Source organism: Lactuca sativa, chromosome 7 (assembly GCF_002870075.4).
Source record: "Lactuca sativa cultivar Salinas chromosome 7, Lsat_Salinas_v11, whole genome shotgun sequence".
Classification (NCBI taxonomy): domain Eukaryota; kingdom Viridiplantae; phylum Streptophyta; class Magnoliopsida; order Asterales; family Asteraceae; genus Lactuca; species Lactuca sativa.
The window spans coordinates 33,967,558-33,985,266 of NC_056629.2; the positions used below are offsets into that span (position 1 = coordinate 33,967,558).

Consider the following 17,709-nt stretch of genomic DNA (forward strand, 5'->3'; position numbering starts at 1 on the left):
TTTTTTATTATGATTCTAAAAGAAAAAAATACTACAATCATCAAATTATTATACTAAAAAACATAAAATAATGATACAACCAAACATTATAATACAAAAACTATCAAAGTTACCGAATGACTGTCAGAATATGCTTAAATGACAATTTTACCCTCCCCCTTCAATTAACCTATATCAAGACATGCTTTGTGCATTAAGTAAAAAAGAAACATGCATATATATATATATATATATATATATATATATATATATATATATATATATATATATATATATATATATATATATATATATATATATACTTAAGGAAGGATTCCACCGATTAAAGCAGCACAGAGAGCAGTGACAGATCCGATTCTTATAACGTATCTAAAATCATAATGATTGTTTTAGATGTAAATAAAGATGAAATTATAATTACACCCTTCAGAAAGAAATGTTGTATGCTTACACTGCTCCATGCTTTCCATAATTAGCAAAAGCGGAGGCGATAGGGGTATTAGGGTCTAATTGGGAACATGGCACCAAACCAATCACAACAGCAGATACAAGCTTATACAAAACACAGCATGTAAACAGTGATTCTTCACCTGAGGATTCTTCACCTGTAATGTAAACACAACAAATACCCTAATCCCAATAGGTAAATCTCTTTGAGGATTCTTCACCTGTAATATAAACAATATTAAAATTACAATTATACCCTTCAGAAAGAACAATCACAATCACTAGTGTTACCTCTTCTGCTGTTGGTTACTGCATCAAAACCAATATATGAGAAAAAACGGTTGCAGATCCAACAAGTACTCCATTAGCTCCATACGGGAAATACCTGAAAATCAGAAACATGTTTCATGTTGCCAAGGTTATAATGGTAATTTAACACATGTGAAAAAATGAACATATTACCCGCCTGGAACTTTATATCCCACCCATTGAGTCTTGAAACCTATGTATAAATCAACTACTATAATAAAATTTAAGAATATGTGCTATATGAATAAGTCATTAATTGAAAGGACTAAAATACCTCTTTGATTCCAGTGCAAAGTAGTCCAATTATAATGAAGACTAAAACAGCAGCACAAGGATCAACTATAATTCCAAGAATGGTGGGTTGAGTTAAGAAAGCAGGAAGCTTATCTGGACCTCCAAAATACATAGCCTGTTTAAAATTGAAATTATAATTCAAAAAAGAAAAAGAAAATTGAAATTATAAATTAGGTTGAAAGAAGAAGGAGATGAAGTGCACCATATTTGGGGATATGCCACGGGCTACTGCTGCTCCACCAAGTGTGTATTTAAGAATCAGGGACCAACCAATCAACCAAGCAACACTAGAAGTTGAAGGGGATAGAATATTGATTTGCAGAAAGAAAATATGATTATATGAATAAGAGAATTATTAGGAGAAATTACGAGATTACCCTTCTCCAACACATAAGTAGGAATAGTGATATGCACTCCCTGCAGATGGGCAACGACATGCGATTTCTACATAACATAATGCTGAAACTCCCTGTTGTTTGCTCTTTAGCAACTGTTCCCACAAAAATGTAAACTCCAGCTCCAATTGTTGCTCCAACTCCTGATAAAATTGCTTTAACTTTTAGGTTAATTGATACCAATGCATCCCAACATCATACATACATACATACATACATAACAAATTCATTGCATAACGACACTAGGAGAAACGGCGTGTATTAATCAACAAAACATATATATGTATCAATTTTACTTGATGTAAATCCGAGAAGTAATCAATAACAGATAGACGATGAAAGGTGATGATACGTAAGTTGATTGAAAGTTTACCAATGGCGATGAGATCAAAAACTGAGAGACGTTTGCCCAACTGAAAACCCTCAGCTCTAGCAACACTTGCATCAACGTTTATCATGTTTCCTACAGAATCATTTGAACATGTTTATCATAAGATGCATTGATCAAAAGATGCATTGGCCAAAAAAGAAATGAATAATGACACATTGATCTGTCAAGAAATGAATAATGATTAAAAAAAATTAATAAAAAGAAATGAATAATGATTAAAAAAAATTAATAAAAAGAAACAGAAGAAAGAAAACACCCTGACCTTAAAACCTCATCCGATTTATTATCCAATGAATTTTCAAAACGAAAATCTTTAATTGAAAATCAACTTGTTGACATCATCTTTAAAAGTTGTAGTTTTGGGTTTACTAAAACTAGGAAAAGGTCCTCTTGCACATAATCTTTTTCTCAAGTCAAAAGCTACCCGACTTCAAAAAAGTAGGGAAAATGACTTACAAGCCCAACGAAGTTTCCAAACCGTTCGAAAAACCTCAATCATGTTTTGTCTGTTCAAAAAAACCCAACAAACTTAACATTTTGTCTAAAAAGCCCAACTAAGTTACGCTTTCCTGAAAGTCAAATAAGAGAAACAGATGACGTGGCTTATTACCGTATCGGGAAAATGACTTGTTAGACCAACAAAGTTTTCAAAACGTTTAAAAAACTCCAATCATGTTTTGACTGTTCAAAAAAAACCCAACAAACTTTAAAAAACAAAATTGAGATTTTTTGAACGGTTTGGAACTTTGTTGGACTTTTTAGACAAAATGTTAAGTTCGTTGGATTTTTTTTGAACAAAAAAACATGATTGGGGTTTTTTTAATGGTTTGGAAACTTCGTTGGGCTTTTAATACATTTTCCCAAAAAAGTATCCAAATCTTTCTCCCATCCTGCCTATGCTACCCGGAAACATTTCCCACCACTTTATCCAACATTATATTTTCCACAATCTCATCAACAACAAAAGAAATGGGAACAATATTTGGAGATGATTTACTTTACAACAACCGACTTGTTCAATGGGCAGAAAGGGAAATTGAATTATTTGTGAAATTGGTTAAAGAAAACGCCCCTTCTTCAGAAACTGTTTTAGCTTTACATGCTGCAAGTGTATGTTTTCAGGCTAGTTTAAATCACTGCTCTTAGTGATTCAAAAGTGCTGAAGTTGTCAAAAGTGCCTTTAGTGCTTTTAGAGCCTTATATTGAAGAGGTTCTTGAATAGAATTTTAGAAGAGCAAGAAAATTAGTTTTTGATTTTTCAGGAAATGATGAGATGTTCCCATTGTCACCTCGCCTTGCCTCTCCTTTGTCTACTTTTGCTATATCTTCTGATGGGATGCTTGTTGATAGTGGGACCCGTTTCATCTTCATGGTCAAAGTGAGGTGACTTTATTTGAATGCAAGAAATAGCAATGTACTTTCACTGATTTGTTTATTATAGAAATTTACTTTCATTATATTACTTGTTTATGATTTTTATAGGATATAGTGGAGCAACTAACACGCCTAGTCATCTTACACTTTGGAGGAAATATTTTAACAAGAATTCTAAAACTTTTTGATCAGTACATGGATGAACTCATAAAAGCTTTACCTGAACCTTCTGAAGATGACAGTTTAGTGGAGTTATAAGAAGTTGTACCTTTTAATGCTGAAACAGATTCCCAACAACTTGCCCTTTTGGGAACTGCATTTACTATTGCAGAAGAGCTGTTACCAATGGTTATGTCAAGAATATGGAGTGTTTTAAACGAAAGCAAGGAAGCAGGAAATGACAATACTGCCCCTCTATTGAATAGTGGGATAGATTATAAGGAATGGAGGAAGCAGCTTCAACATTCACTGGATAAGCTTAGAGATCATTTCTGTAGACAATATGTGTTGAATTTTATATATTCAAGAGATGGGAAAACACGCCCTGATGCAAATATTTATTTATGTGGTGAAGGTGATGATGTTAGTTGGAATTCTAGTCCTTTGCCTTCTTTGCCCTTCCAGGTAATTTAATGGAAGCATTTTGTTTAAACAAGCTACATGCTTTTGAGTTTTACAAATTTGCCCTTATTTATTTTGGGAATTGTGGTGTTTATGCAGGCATTATTTGGGAAGCTGCAGCAGTTAGCAATAGTTGCTGGAGAAGTGTTACTTAGGAAAGAAAAGATACAGAAAGTGTTGCTTGCAAGGCTAACTGAAACTGTTGTGATGTGGGTGATGTCTAATGAAGAGGATTTTTGGGGTGTTTTAGAAAATGAAGTGGAAAAACTTCAGCCACAAGGATTACAATAGGTAACTAATTAAGGGCTAAATGCAAGAAATAACAACATATTGAGTAAAAATTCTACATTTTTTTAATTGTAGTTGATTCTAGATATACATTTCACTGTTGAAATCGCGCGTTTTGCTGGTTACCCTTCAAGAAATGTACACCAAATGGCATCATCTATAATTGCTCGTGCTATCAGAACATTCTCAGGGAGAAGGCTACACCAACAAAGGTAATAAGGGTATTTAAGTAATTATACTTTTAAAAATATACCCAGTTATAACATTCAAAGTTGTTTTTGTATTTGGATGACATTGCTATAATTGGCTAGTTTTTTTTCAAATATAAGAAAGTATAGATGCTATAATAAACAAACCAACATAAGTACATTGCTATTTGTGTAAATTGTTGTGTGGATAACAGCTAAGCTTACCTTTACAGGAAGTTCATCCATAGAAAAATCCAATTCTTCTCCCCACATTGGATTTCTTCTACCAGGAACCATTTAGTTGCAGATCAACATTAGTAAAAATGACCATTTCTATAAAACAGAAGCAACCAGTGAGATTCTTAATTGAAATCGACCAAATCTTGCTATAAATGTTACCTAAAGTGCTTTTCTGTACCACAAGTGACGATTGCATAAGGATCTTACTTGTCATGCAAGTTGGCACCAATAAGATTCTTATCTACGAACAGTTCCACCTTCAAAACATAACAGATGATGCTACAAATTAGCAAGAACAAAAGAAATGAAAAGCCATTTAGAATTTTTGATACACCTTGATTACATAAGTAGAGCTGCCATTAGAGTCACCCTTCTGTTGATCTATCTACAAAAATAAGTATAGAAGTGTTTGTCATACACAAAAGGACAAGCACCTGTGAAACAAATAGTATGTAAAGTAACCAAAATTATCACATTTTTTATTTATGTTTCTTGAATCTGATTTAGTTAAAGTAAGATGTGTTATATTAAGTTCTATTATTTATACTTATGATGCAGTGCAACCTGGGGATAATTTGAATAAAAACACAAATATAATTATTTCTTAAGGGAATAAAAAATGTGATAATTTCATATTGTTGGGCTTGTTACAGAGCTTGTGGAGGCTTCGTATTATCGAAGTCCTGATACTGAAAGCCCCGACCAGCTCCTCCCCCTACCGCTACTACAGCCGCTGTAGCCGCCACGGCAGCCGTCTCTGTGAGAGTTGCATAGCGCTCATCAAAATACTCAACCATGGCGGTCTTAATCGACCCAAACAGCTCCGGCAACTCAGCCCGGAACAACGCAGCAATCTCATCACGCAGGATCTCACGAATCCTCGCATCCAACTCGCATGTGCTCATCTGACCAATAACCTCGGGCGGTGCTGACCCGCCTGGAACTCCCTCTCCTGCTCCCGATCCTGACCCGGATCCACTCCCAGCATGCATCGGAATCTCCATACTGAAAAAAAATCACCACAAAGACTCAGATACTTCCCACTATCCCGGGAACCAACTCTCTCAACCCAACCCTAGAGGTCATGGTTTCCCTGATACGCGTATGGGTCCTGTGCTTTCAGTAGTACGGGCCCATACTACCTTCCACACCTACCCATATTTGTATGAAGTACTACCACAACACCCTAGCGAAAACATACAAACAAGCGCTCAACCCTCACCACTAGAGGAACACTGGGAATCTCCCACAAGGAACCCTAGGCTACATGCATCACAATCAGGCAGCATTATCATGAAATCCCGAAGATCCCTAGCCTAACACTAGCATGTTGTTCTATCAAAGCTCAAAAACAAATAACATGCATGGTATTTTGGGGTTACTTACTGGCTTCGGCTGATCGTACCTCCGCGTCCTCCTTTACTCATTTTGAAAACCATTTTAAATTCTCTTTTGAAAACTCTCCTCGATTTGAGACTAGAGTCACACGAGTGTTTCTCCAATTCACTCAAACCAAGGCTCTGATACCAACTTGTAACGACCAAAAATTTCAACCAATTTAAAATTTTCAAAAAAACAACCCGATTCCGTTAAAGTTATTACAAAAATGTTTTCAATACAATTTATTTTAAGTATTCCCAGACTCTCATCACAACATAAACACGAGGAACGGTACGATCACGCCTTCGCCTTGCCACGGTCTCCTGAAGAACCTGAAAAACATAAAACCACAACTGTAAGCCCAAAAGCTTAGTGAGATATCCCCAAAATACCAATCACATATACCATACACGCATAACATGCCATAACATATCCGATCACAGAACAGCCATGCACTCCGGGTCTACTGTGTGACTGGTCCGCCGCACCGGCCAACAGTCAACCTGGTCCACCCTCTGAGCTCTGAGTCTAGTCATAAACCTTGAGTCTGCAGTGTGATTGGTCCGCCCTCACCGGGCCTTCAATCCACCTGGTCCACTCTCTGAATCTACAGTATGACTGGTCCGCCCGCACCGGGCCTTCAGTCGGCCTGGTCTACTCTCCGAGCCTCGGCACGTCTGGTCCGCCCTCTTGGGGCCTACAGCCTATCCGGACCGCTCGCTGGGCCTTCGGGACAACCGGTCCGCCCTAGGTATCTTGGCCTACAGCACAAAGCAGGACCCGCCTCAACCCAACTCCAGTCCAAACAACCATGTGCACATAAACATACAAACATATAACAGTTCACAGTCAACAAGCCGATCAAACAGATCACATAACATATCATCATCCTAACCAGGATACCGACCTAACCGGTCACTAGCATAGCATCACCCTACATCTTAGGATACCGATCTCAACCAAGTCTCTAACACATACCATCCTAGCTACCAGGATGCAACATATCAAGCAATAACATAACAACAAATACCCGGATCTCAATCCGATAAGGGCCGGCCTTGGTGCCTTAGACCCTGTTGATATAGTGAGGATAACTCACCTCGAAACTGTTGACTGAACAGATAAAGCAAGCTGCTCCGATCACTGATACGATCTCCACCACTGTACAACCACCAAGGCACTGTTCTCAAAACAATATCCAACAATTACCAAACTGCCCCTGGAAACCACTGGTCAACCCTTGGTCAAAGTCAACCCCTGACTGACTCTACTCGTCGAGTCAACCCGATGACTCGCCGAGTCCCCATGCTCAGAAATTCCCCAATCCGCGACTCAACTCGCCGAGTCACCCCGAGACTCGCCGAGTTCAATAACTCTAAGTCCACTCACATACAACTCACCGAGTCATCCCCCTGACTCACCGATTCACGGCTCAACCAGAAAAGATTGGGACTCTCCGACAAGACTCGCCGAGTCCAAGAACAGACTCGTTGAGTCTAAGGCTATCTTCAACCTACTCACCGAGTTGTTCTTCCAACTCGTCGAGTTCCAGGCCATCTTCATCCAACTCGCCGAGTTGTTCTTCCAACTCGTCGAGTTTCAGCTCATCTTCAAGCAACTCGTCGAGTCTACCCATGTGACTCGCTGAGTACCACCGGTCTGAATCCATACAGAAGCATTCTAGGTCATGCAATTGATCCAAAACAAAGATCTAGCCTCCTCCAACCCATCCATCACGTAAAGTGGCAAACTTTACGTGAATCCAAAGAGATCTAGGCCTTTTACACTCTAGGGCTAAGGTTTGGGACATGATGGCCTCACTAGACACTCAAACACAGGGACTTTATGCATATTTGGACCATCACCACTCCAGATCTGAGGTAGCAACCTCAGATCTAACCTCCAAACTCCAAAACATACAAAGATGAGCTCCCATAAACCCCAAAATGATGAATCTATATGAGTAATAGCCCAAGAACGAGATAATACCTCAAAAGAACGCCCCAACAGCAATGAAACTCGAATCCAAGCAAAGCCCCTTGCTCCAAGCCTCCTACCCTTCAATATTTCCTCAACAATTGCTTCTCCAAGCTTCCAAATGCAACTTGATCCACTCACACACGAAGGTTAGGGTTTCTAGACTTGAGGATGAGTAAAGAGGCTGGGGGAATGAATGTTATGTTCTTTATATAGGGCTCAACCCCGAGAATTAGGGTTTTCTCCACTCAGCGCCTACTCGCCGAGTCCAGCCTCTGACTCGCCGAGTCGGCCACTTAACACGCGACCAATTCGCGACCCTACTCGCCGAGTTCCTCTTTTCCAATCTACTCTTTTAGCCCTTCAACTCTACTCTTGATATTTCGGGATGTTACAGCGACGTTTTGGTATTTAGCGGCGACATAGTATCAATAGCGGCGGCACTTCGGAGGGAATTATTGTCGTGTCATTTTTCGATCTTTAGCGACGACATTTATAGGTCTTTAGCGGCGACAAAAGTCGCCGGTATTGATTTTGTGTGTTCCACGAGTACCCCAGCTGTTGGATTAGAAATACGATCGGACGGTTCTTGTTTACCAGAACGTCAAAGTGTGGATCCGTGTCATAAACCTTTAGCGGCGACACCAATAGCAGCGACGTTGGCCTTTAGCGGCGACTTTTCAATATGTCGCCGCTAAAAGTCAATGTCGCCGCTAAAGGCTGGATTTCTTGTAGTGAATGACGATTAAAAAAGGAAAAAAAATGGAGAAACTAAACCCTAATGTAATAAAGTGTGCAATTGAACCAAACCTAACCTAATATATGACTAAAGCAAATAAAATCAAGAGATTTACCTTAATTGGAAGTTAACGAAGAATAATTTTAGATTTTAAAAATGTGGAGGTTGTCGGATTGGGAAGTTGCAATGGTCCATGGTGTCGTCATATGTTTGAACGGAGAGGGTGAGATTAGGTTAAGCTGAAACTCGAGAGTTATGCGTGTTCAGTTGGAGTGATAAAGCGGGTTTGGGAGGGACGGAAACTTACACAAACTCTGTGAAACTGGAATTGGATTCGCCAATTTCTGCGAGAGATCGTCAACTAAAAAAACATAACGTGTGTATGCTCCGTCGGTATTCTCTCGCTAAACACATACCAGATGGCAAAAAGTCGACGATTTTTTTCCCTCGTTGAACCCTCGCCAAATGACTTAGTTTTCCACCGATCACCGAGGAATAAGGGTGCGTCGATAAATACTTGTAAGATCCGTAGCTTATCCCTCGCTGAACCCTCTCTAATGTGCTATATATTGAATAAATAAAATACTTGTTTAAACCATCGCAGATCTCTCGCAATTCCCTCTCTATAAGCCAAAATTTTGCTACAGAATAAATCCCTCTCTGAATCCGTAGCTGAAACTCAAGTTTCTAGTAGTGGATGAATATGAAGAGTTTCCGTTGAAATCAATGCTCCTAATATTTTATCACTAACAATCGAACGTGAGTTGGTGTTGTGTAACTTTTTTTGTTAAGTATGTCTTCTTTAGTTGAAGCTAAGTTAGATTTTAAAAGGACTGGCCATTGGGAGACAACATATGATAAATAGGAAGAAGAGATGCTAAAAAGGTTTACACTAAATCTTCACCATGTCAAGGAGCTTAAAATTGAAGGTTTCTGTTCTGAGGTAGACTTTCTTTTACTTTGACAATTTATGTCTTTGTAAAAATCATATGATCATTAGCTTTAGTATAGTACTAGTACTTCATTGATTATTCTTACATAAACTTGTCTCAAGTATTCTTATATAGCTGATTCTAAATTTTTGTTGTATTAAACTATTTGTAGATTGTATCTCGTTTGGAAGCAAAAGGTTTCATTTTTCCATCAAATATCAAGTTTCCTCATGTTACAAGTGATTGGTCTGATAGTGATTCAGTTGAAAGCGAAGATTAGGAAGTGTCCTGCTTGATCATACTCCTAAAGGTGACGAGGTTAACGGATAGATGACACTTTGAATTATTTTTTTAGGCTAGACATTCTTAAGGCATTTCAAATGCATATAAATTTTGATGCCACATGGGATTTTGATTAAGAAGATATTAAATAATTATAATGGCCGTTTTAATTGCAAAAAGTTAATTGTTGGTACTGTATATAATATTCTTGGCTCATAAAATTTTATTATATATTGGTGTTTAATCTATAGTCCATTTCTAATTTGTCTTTTTATTTTCCGGTAGTTATTGATTGTGTAATGTGTATGGAGTTAATAACAACATGATTTAGTCTACAAACATGATTATTTAATGAACTTAATAAGAACATGATTTAGTGTTATTTTAACTTACAAAATGCACAAATGTGAAGAATGAGAAAAATGATGTTTTTGTTAGTTCTAACTTCAAGCTATTTTTTGTTATTTATTTGAGTTCTTTACATTTAGGTAATATTTGTTAATACATGTAATTAACGATGAGCATTTGGACTGAAAAACTGGATCAAAACAGAACCCGGTTAGGACCATATAAACAATTCCGGTACAGTTCCCATTTTTAAGATTTGGGCTTAATTGGTTTTCGGGTATGGTTCCAACAATCATGGGCTTACTCGGTTCGTAAGTTACAAGTTTCTGTTTACCCCTGAAAGTGTAATCTTTCCATATATGCACATTTCGATCGCTGTATTAATTAGGAAAATAATATTATTATATATATTATGGAAATTATTTCTTATGAATAGTGAACTTCCACAATTTTTGTCCATTTTAGTCCCTGGACTTTATGTTTTTTTTGGCAGAATTGGTCCCTATACTTTGGCAACTTTGGTCCTATTTTTTAGCCATTTTGACACTTTTGGTCATTGTAATGGATATTTTTACATTTTTTAGGAGTCTTTTAATATTTAAAGTTTGGCCACAAAACTTTAACGGTTTGACAACTTTGATCCATTTTCTATTTAGGAACCTTTTAATATTTAAAGTTTGGCCACAAAACTTTAACGGTTTGACAACTTTGGTCCTCATTTTTTAGCCATTTTGACACTTTTGGTCCTTGTAATCGATATTTTTATATTTTTTAGGAACCTTTTAATATTTAAAGTTTGGCCACAAAATTTTAACGGTTTGACAACTTTGATCCCTTTTCTATTTAGGAACCTTTTAATATTTAAAGTTTGGCCACAAAACTTTAACGGTTTGACAACTTTGGTCCTAATTTTTTAGCCGTTTTGACACTTTTGGTCCTTATAATCAATATTTTTAAATTTTTTAGGAACCTTTTAATATTTAAAGTTTAGCCACAAAACTTTAACGGTTTGACAACTTTGATCCCTTTTCTATTTAGGAACCTTTTAATATTTAAAGTGTGGCCACAAAACTTTAACGGTTCGACAACTTTGATCCCTTTTCTAAAAACTTGCTAATTCCTACAACTTTAATTCTTTAGCCATTTTGACACTTCCAGTCCTTGCAGTCAAAACTTTTACATTCTTTTTCATAAAAACATGAACAAAACGGTCCGGGGCAAAGTCCGGGCTTGTCATCCTTGCACTTTCTACGTCTGTCATATTTATTGATTCGGAAACAACATTGAAAGCTTCTGGCCCCCGCATAGTGAGGGTAACCTTTCTGGTTAATATTAAACAAACTATATCAGTAAGCATGAGATAATAACAATAGGAAAAAGGTAAACATATTTGAGGCTACAAGCAGCAAGCTTTCATCATCAAGCTCATTCACCATGCATAGTTTTGGTATCCCTTGGTCAAGACGCGCATGATTACTGAAGTTGTTCACCAAACTAGCTTCCTCGGAATTCCATATTTTATAAAACTACAAATTAAAATGGAATGCTTAGAAACACACCAAATGTTGGAAAATCTATTTTATTCATTACCTTTATTTTGCACTATTAAATCCTTACCTTTAGTTTGGTAACTAACAATGTCTTTTCATAGTTTGTCATGAGGAATACATTTGTAACTTGTAGTCATGCAATACACAACTTCTCGAAAATGACCGCCACCGCTAGCAAAGAAAGCATTTAATGGTGTGATTGGTTTTTTTTTTATGGTGCATTATTGATACTTTAGTTGAAAACCGTACCATTAAACATTATAAAGACACACCATTAAATGCCGGCACCATTAATCAATATATTATAAAGACACACCATTAAATGCCGGCACCATTTAATATATTGTAGTGTCTTTCTAATAATGATTATAAGTTGGTTAATTCATTACACTTTAGGTTTGATACTTATTTAACCTTATTAACCAACTTATAATCATTATTAGAAAGACATTACAATTTATCATTTTTAACTATTTACAAAATATTCTTTAGGTTGTTTAAGTTAAACTAAAATTTATATTTAAGTTGATCTTGTAAGGTTGTATTTAAAATAACAATTTAAGTATTTTATACAAATTGTTCAAAAGTTGTAGCTTTAAAATGATAATAGTTTACATACAACAACATATTAGACCTAATAAATTAAGTATAATATGTTAAATGTTAAAAACATAACTTTATAAGTAGAAAAAAATATATTCTTTTAATATTGAAATTTAGTTTATATATGATTACACTTAAGGTTTTATATTTATTTAAGCTTATTAACTAACTTATAATCATTATTAGAAAGAAATTGAAAAGTCATGGGAGTTTCAAATGAATGTGGTTAAAGGAAAAATGAATGGGAGTTTCAAATGCATGAGATTCAAGAAAAAATGTTAGCTTTATAAGTATATAATGATGATAGAAGCATTATTGTTGTTTGTTTGTCCGATGTTCTACTCATCCAAGAAACAATTATACTTTCATCTTTGTGATTCTTCCATCCATCCATCCTTCTGGATGATGACAACTTGGTAAGTTCCTCCCTCATGTTTTTAATTCTTGCCACAGTTACAACATCTTTTCTTTTTCCTTTTTTTATTTTATTTTGTTCAGAGTGGTAGAGTGGTGGGGATGGGTTTCCGGTGAAGATGGCAACAGGTGGATATTCCTTTATCTTCTTTTAAATCTTGCCCACCAAGTGTTCAGCTATTTTACTCCTTTAGTACATACATTTCCATAATGTTATCACTTCTTTTCTTCTTCCTTATTTTTAATTAATAGTGGTGGTGATGTTTTTCAAGTGAAGACAGCAGGCAGTGGATGTTCCGGTGGTGTGGTGGCAGAAAAAGTAACGACTTTTTTTTTTGTAGTAAGTAGTTTTATTTTTGATGTTGTAGACTGTCAACATGGAGACTGCCTATATAATATTTGCTTGGTTGTATTAGCAAGTGGGTATATATGTTTGTACTCTGTCTTGCAACTTTGTGTACCGTATGTATTTACTTTCATCTCGTATCAAGAAACTAGCAACAAAAGCTAATCTCATTGCATTGAATAAGGAATTTATCTTAATTCATCTTGTGGCTATAACAGGTGGAGCTTAACCTAAATGACATTTTTAAAGCTTTAGCTGATACCCGAATACTTCACTCTTTTTACAGGAAGAATTGGTTCGAAACCTCCTGAAGTTGTAGTTGATGAGACATGGTTTTATGATCCAGAGTTCTGCAAGGAAGATGATGATGTTTAATGGTGCGGTTCTTATTAAATGGTGCGGTTTTGGCTATTTTTCAGGAATATTTTTTGGGGTGGGTTTGATTATTTTTTTGTGTGGTTTTGAAACCGCATCATTAAATAGAGGTGTTTTTTGATACCAAAGGGCTTCTAGCCCAGCGGTATTGGGTGTTGCCCTCCCTCCTAGAGGTTGAGAGTTTAAGTCTAATTGGAGACATAGATGGTTTTAGGAGTACTTTAGGAGTAGTATAGATTTGCCATTCTAAAAAAAATTGATGCAGTTCAACACCCGCACTAAATAATCAATTTAATTGCATCATTAAACGCTTTTTGTACTAGTGCATATAAAGGATTAAAACAAAAGTTAAGCAAGTACCACATAATTGTCCATGTAAACAACCCCTCGGCTAAGTAATGCAAAAAGATTAAACATGAAAACTGCCTCAGTTTTAAAAAAAGAGTACCAAACAGCCCCTGCCCCTGAGTTAAAAAAAAATACCATATAACCCTTGAAAATATCTTTTTTAACAAAAGCCCGATTTTTCTAGTTCTAGAAGTCAAAACCGGTTCTTGTCGGTTCCAATGTAATTTGCCTATATTTTTTGGTCCTACTAGTTAATACTCAAACCGGTTTTGTATTCGTATAACCAGTCCAGTTTCTGTTCCTAACTTTGGTAAAATTTGGTTTCCGGTTCTAAACTGAATAACATCCCTACATATAATTAGGCACAATGTCTATCTTCCTACTTTGAGTAAAGGAAAATTTCTATTTTTTTTCTTTCAAATGTTGAAGTTGGACTATAATTTATGCTTATTTCATCAAACCATATGATTATTTATCTAGTTTTATCCTTTTGATATAATTTACAATAAACTATACTACTTGTGTATGTGAACATTTGTAAATTTTAATGAAATTACTAATTAATTAACAAATATTTAAATTTATATCTCTAAATTACTAGGAGCAAAATTAAAATTTTGATCATTCATTAAAAAGTGGCATCTTGACTATGCTGAAGGTCCTCACTAGCCTAATGGAGTTTATCCCTTTATCAAAAATATGTTATAATTTTCTACAGTGGTCTAAAAGATTCTAGAACATAGTGGAAGCCTATGGAATATTCTAGAAGATACAAGAAGACTCAAGAATATTATAGAATTAGATGGAAGACCCTAGAATGTTATGGAACATTCTAGAAGACCATGGAAGACCTAAGAACATCCTAGACTTATCTAGAAAATTATAGAACATTCTAGAAACGTATATAAGCTTGTTAGAGATATAGACTATAGTAGAAAATTCTAGAATAGTCATGAATGTATTTATCTTGTAGGAAGATCTAGAAACTTCCTATAGGGAGGTGGAAACATCTATAAATAGGTGTGGAGCTCATTTGCTCCAAACCATTCCCAACATCCAAGTATCCAAGAAACACTCAAAGGAAGCAAAGTGTAGCAGTCTCTCAAAGTGTAAGTTCTTCTTAAGTGGTCTTAATAAAAGTATTGTTGTTTCTCAAATAAAAAGTCATACTCAACAATCTGGTATCAGAGCAAGGTTTCTTGATAGTGAGAACGAGTAATTCTTTTTGTATCATAAGTAGTCTGTGACTCTGCAAGTTTAGTGTCGAAACCAACTTGTTTGGTAATTGTAACGACCGAAAAATACAACCAATTTTAATTTTTTCAAAAACATCTCGATTCCATTAAATCTTTATAAAAAGGTTTTCAATACAAAACATTTAACGTGTTCCCAGAATCACAATACTACAAAATCATGAGGAGCGGTACGATCATGCCTTCGCCTTGCCACGATCTCCTGAAGAACCTAAAAAACATAAAACCACAATTGTAAGCCCGAAAGCTTAGTGAGATATCCCCAAAATACCAACCACAAATACCATACACGCATAACATGCCATAATATATCCGATCACAGAACAACCATGTACTTCGGGTCTACTGTGTGACTGGTCCGCCACACTGGCCTACAGTCCACCTGGTCCACCCTCTGTGTCTATCCACATACATCGAGTCTGCAGTGTGATTGGTCCGCCCGCACCCGGGCCTTCAATCCACCTGGTCCACTCTCTGAGTCTACAGTATGACTGGTCCGCCCGCACCGGGCCTTCAGTCTATCTGGTCCACTCTCTGAGCCTTCGGCACGTCTGGTCCGCCCTTTCGGGGCCTACAGCCTATCCGGACCACTCGCTGGGCCTTCGGGACAACTGGTCCGCCCTGGGTATCTTGGCCTACAGCACGCAGCAGGACCCACCGCAACCCCACTCCTGTCCAAACAACCATGTGCACATATACATACAATCGTATAGCAATTCACAGTCAATAAGCAGATCAACAGATCACATAACATACCACCATCCTAACTAGGATACCGACCTAACAGGTCACTAGCATAGCATCTCCCTATCTCTCAGGATACCGATCTCAATCAGGTCTCTAACATATACCATCCTAGCTCACAGGATGCAAACATATAAAAGCAGTAACATGATAACAACTACCCGGATCTCAATCCGATAAGGGACGGCCTTGGTGCCTTAGACCCTGTTGATATAGTGAGGATAACTCACCTCGAAACTGTCGACTGAACAGATAACCCAAGCTGCTCCGATCACTGATATGATCTCCACCACTGGACAACCACCAATGCACTAAACTCAAAACAATAATCAACAATTACCAAAATGCCTCTGGAAACCACTGGTCAACCCTTGGTCAAAGACAAGGTCAAAGTCAACCCCTGACTGACTCTACTCGCTGAGTCAACCCGATGACTCGCCGAGTCGCCATACTCAGAACTTCCCTCAATCCGCGACCTAACTCGCCGAGTCACCCCGAGACTCGCCGAGTCCAACAACTCTAAGTCCACTCGCCCACAACTCACCGAGTCATCCCTTGACTCGCCAATTCTCAACTCAACCAGAAAATATTGGAACTCTTCGACAAGACTCCCCGAGTCCAAGAACAGACTCGCTGAGTCTAAGGCTATCTTCAACCTACTCGCCGAGTTGTTCATACAACTCGCTGAGTTCCAGGTCATCTTCATCCAACTCGCCGAGTTGTTCTTCCAACTCGTCGAGTTCCAGCTCATCTTCAAGCAACTCGTCGAGTACACCCATGTGACTCGCCGAGTACCACCGATCTGAATCTATTCAGAAGCATTCCAGGCCATGCAATTGCTCCAAAACATAGATCTAGCCTCATACAACTCATCCATCACGTAAAGTGGCAAACTTTACGTGAATCCAAAGAGATCTATGCATTTTGCACATTAGGGCTAAGGTTTGGGACATGATAGCTTCATCCAACACTCAACACAGGGACTTTCATGCATTCCAACTCTTCTCCATTCCAGATCTGAGGTAGCAACCTCAGATCTAACCTCTAAACTCCAACACATCCAAATATATAATCTCTAATACCCCCAAAATGATGCATCAAGGAAATAGCAGCTCAAAGACGAGATATTACCTCAAAAGAACGCCCCAACTGCAATGAAACTTGAATCCAAGCAAAGCCCCTTGCTCCAAGCCTCTCCTTCTCTAAGATCTCTTCAACAACCACCTCTCCAAGCTCCAATTTGCTCAACAATGGTGTTTCTCCACGACTTTTAGGGTTTCTGGGACTCAAGGGTGATAAAGAGGCTGGGAGGAAAACATAATGTTCTTTATATAGGGCTCAACCCCGAGAATTAGGGTTTTCTCCACTTAGCGCCTACTCACCGAGTCCACCTCATTGACTCGCCGAGTCGGCTACTTAACACGCGACCAAATCGCGACTCTACTCGCCGAGTCCATCCATGGACTCGCCGAGTCACTCTTTCCCAATTTACTTTTTTAGCCCTTCAACTCTACTCTTGATATTTCGGGATGTTACAATTCCCCCCCCCCCCCACTTAAATTAGGCTTCGTCCTCGAAGCCTACAACAATTCAATCCCAAAGATACTCCTACAACGCGCCACCTGGCCTTAACTGGGCCAAGTCCCTCAAGGCATACCCATCGAAGCTCAAACACACTTTCTCTTTCCCTACGGTGTCCTGACCAGCATCTTGAACCGGGCACCGGCTGTACCCTCCGATAATCACACTCAACAACTGAGAATTACCCATGAAGCATCACTGCCCCAAATCCCAACAATCACTCGACCCATAAGGGCTAGAAAGCCAAGAACCATCGGATCCCCAATCCGAATCCCACTCTATCCATTCCG

At 37.6% G+C, this 17,709-nt stretch overlaps 2 pseudogenes; one reads left to right on the forward strand and one right to left on the reverse strand.

The window, feature by feature from the left end:
- Positions 1 to 302: 302 nt before the first annotated feature.
- On the reverse strand, positions 303 to 1,972 carry LOC111880730 (cationic amino acid transporter 2, vacuolar-like; annotated as a pseudogene).
- Positions 1,973 to 2,658: 686 nt separating this feature from the next.
- LOC111880643 (exocyst complex component EXO84C-like) lies at positions 2,659 to 13,493 on the forward strand (annotated as a pseudogene).
- Positions 13,494 to 17,709: the final 4,216 nt, after the last annotated feature.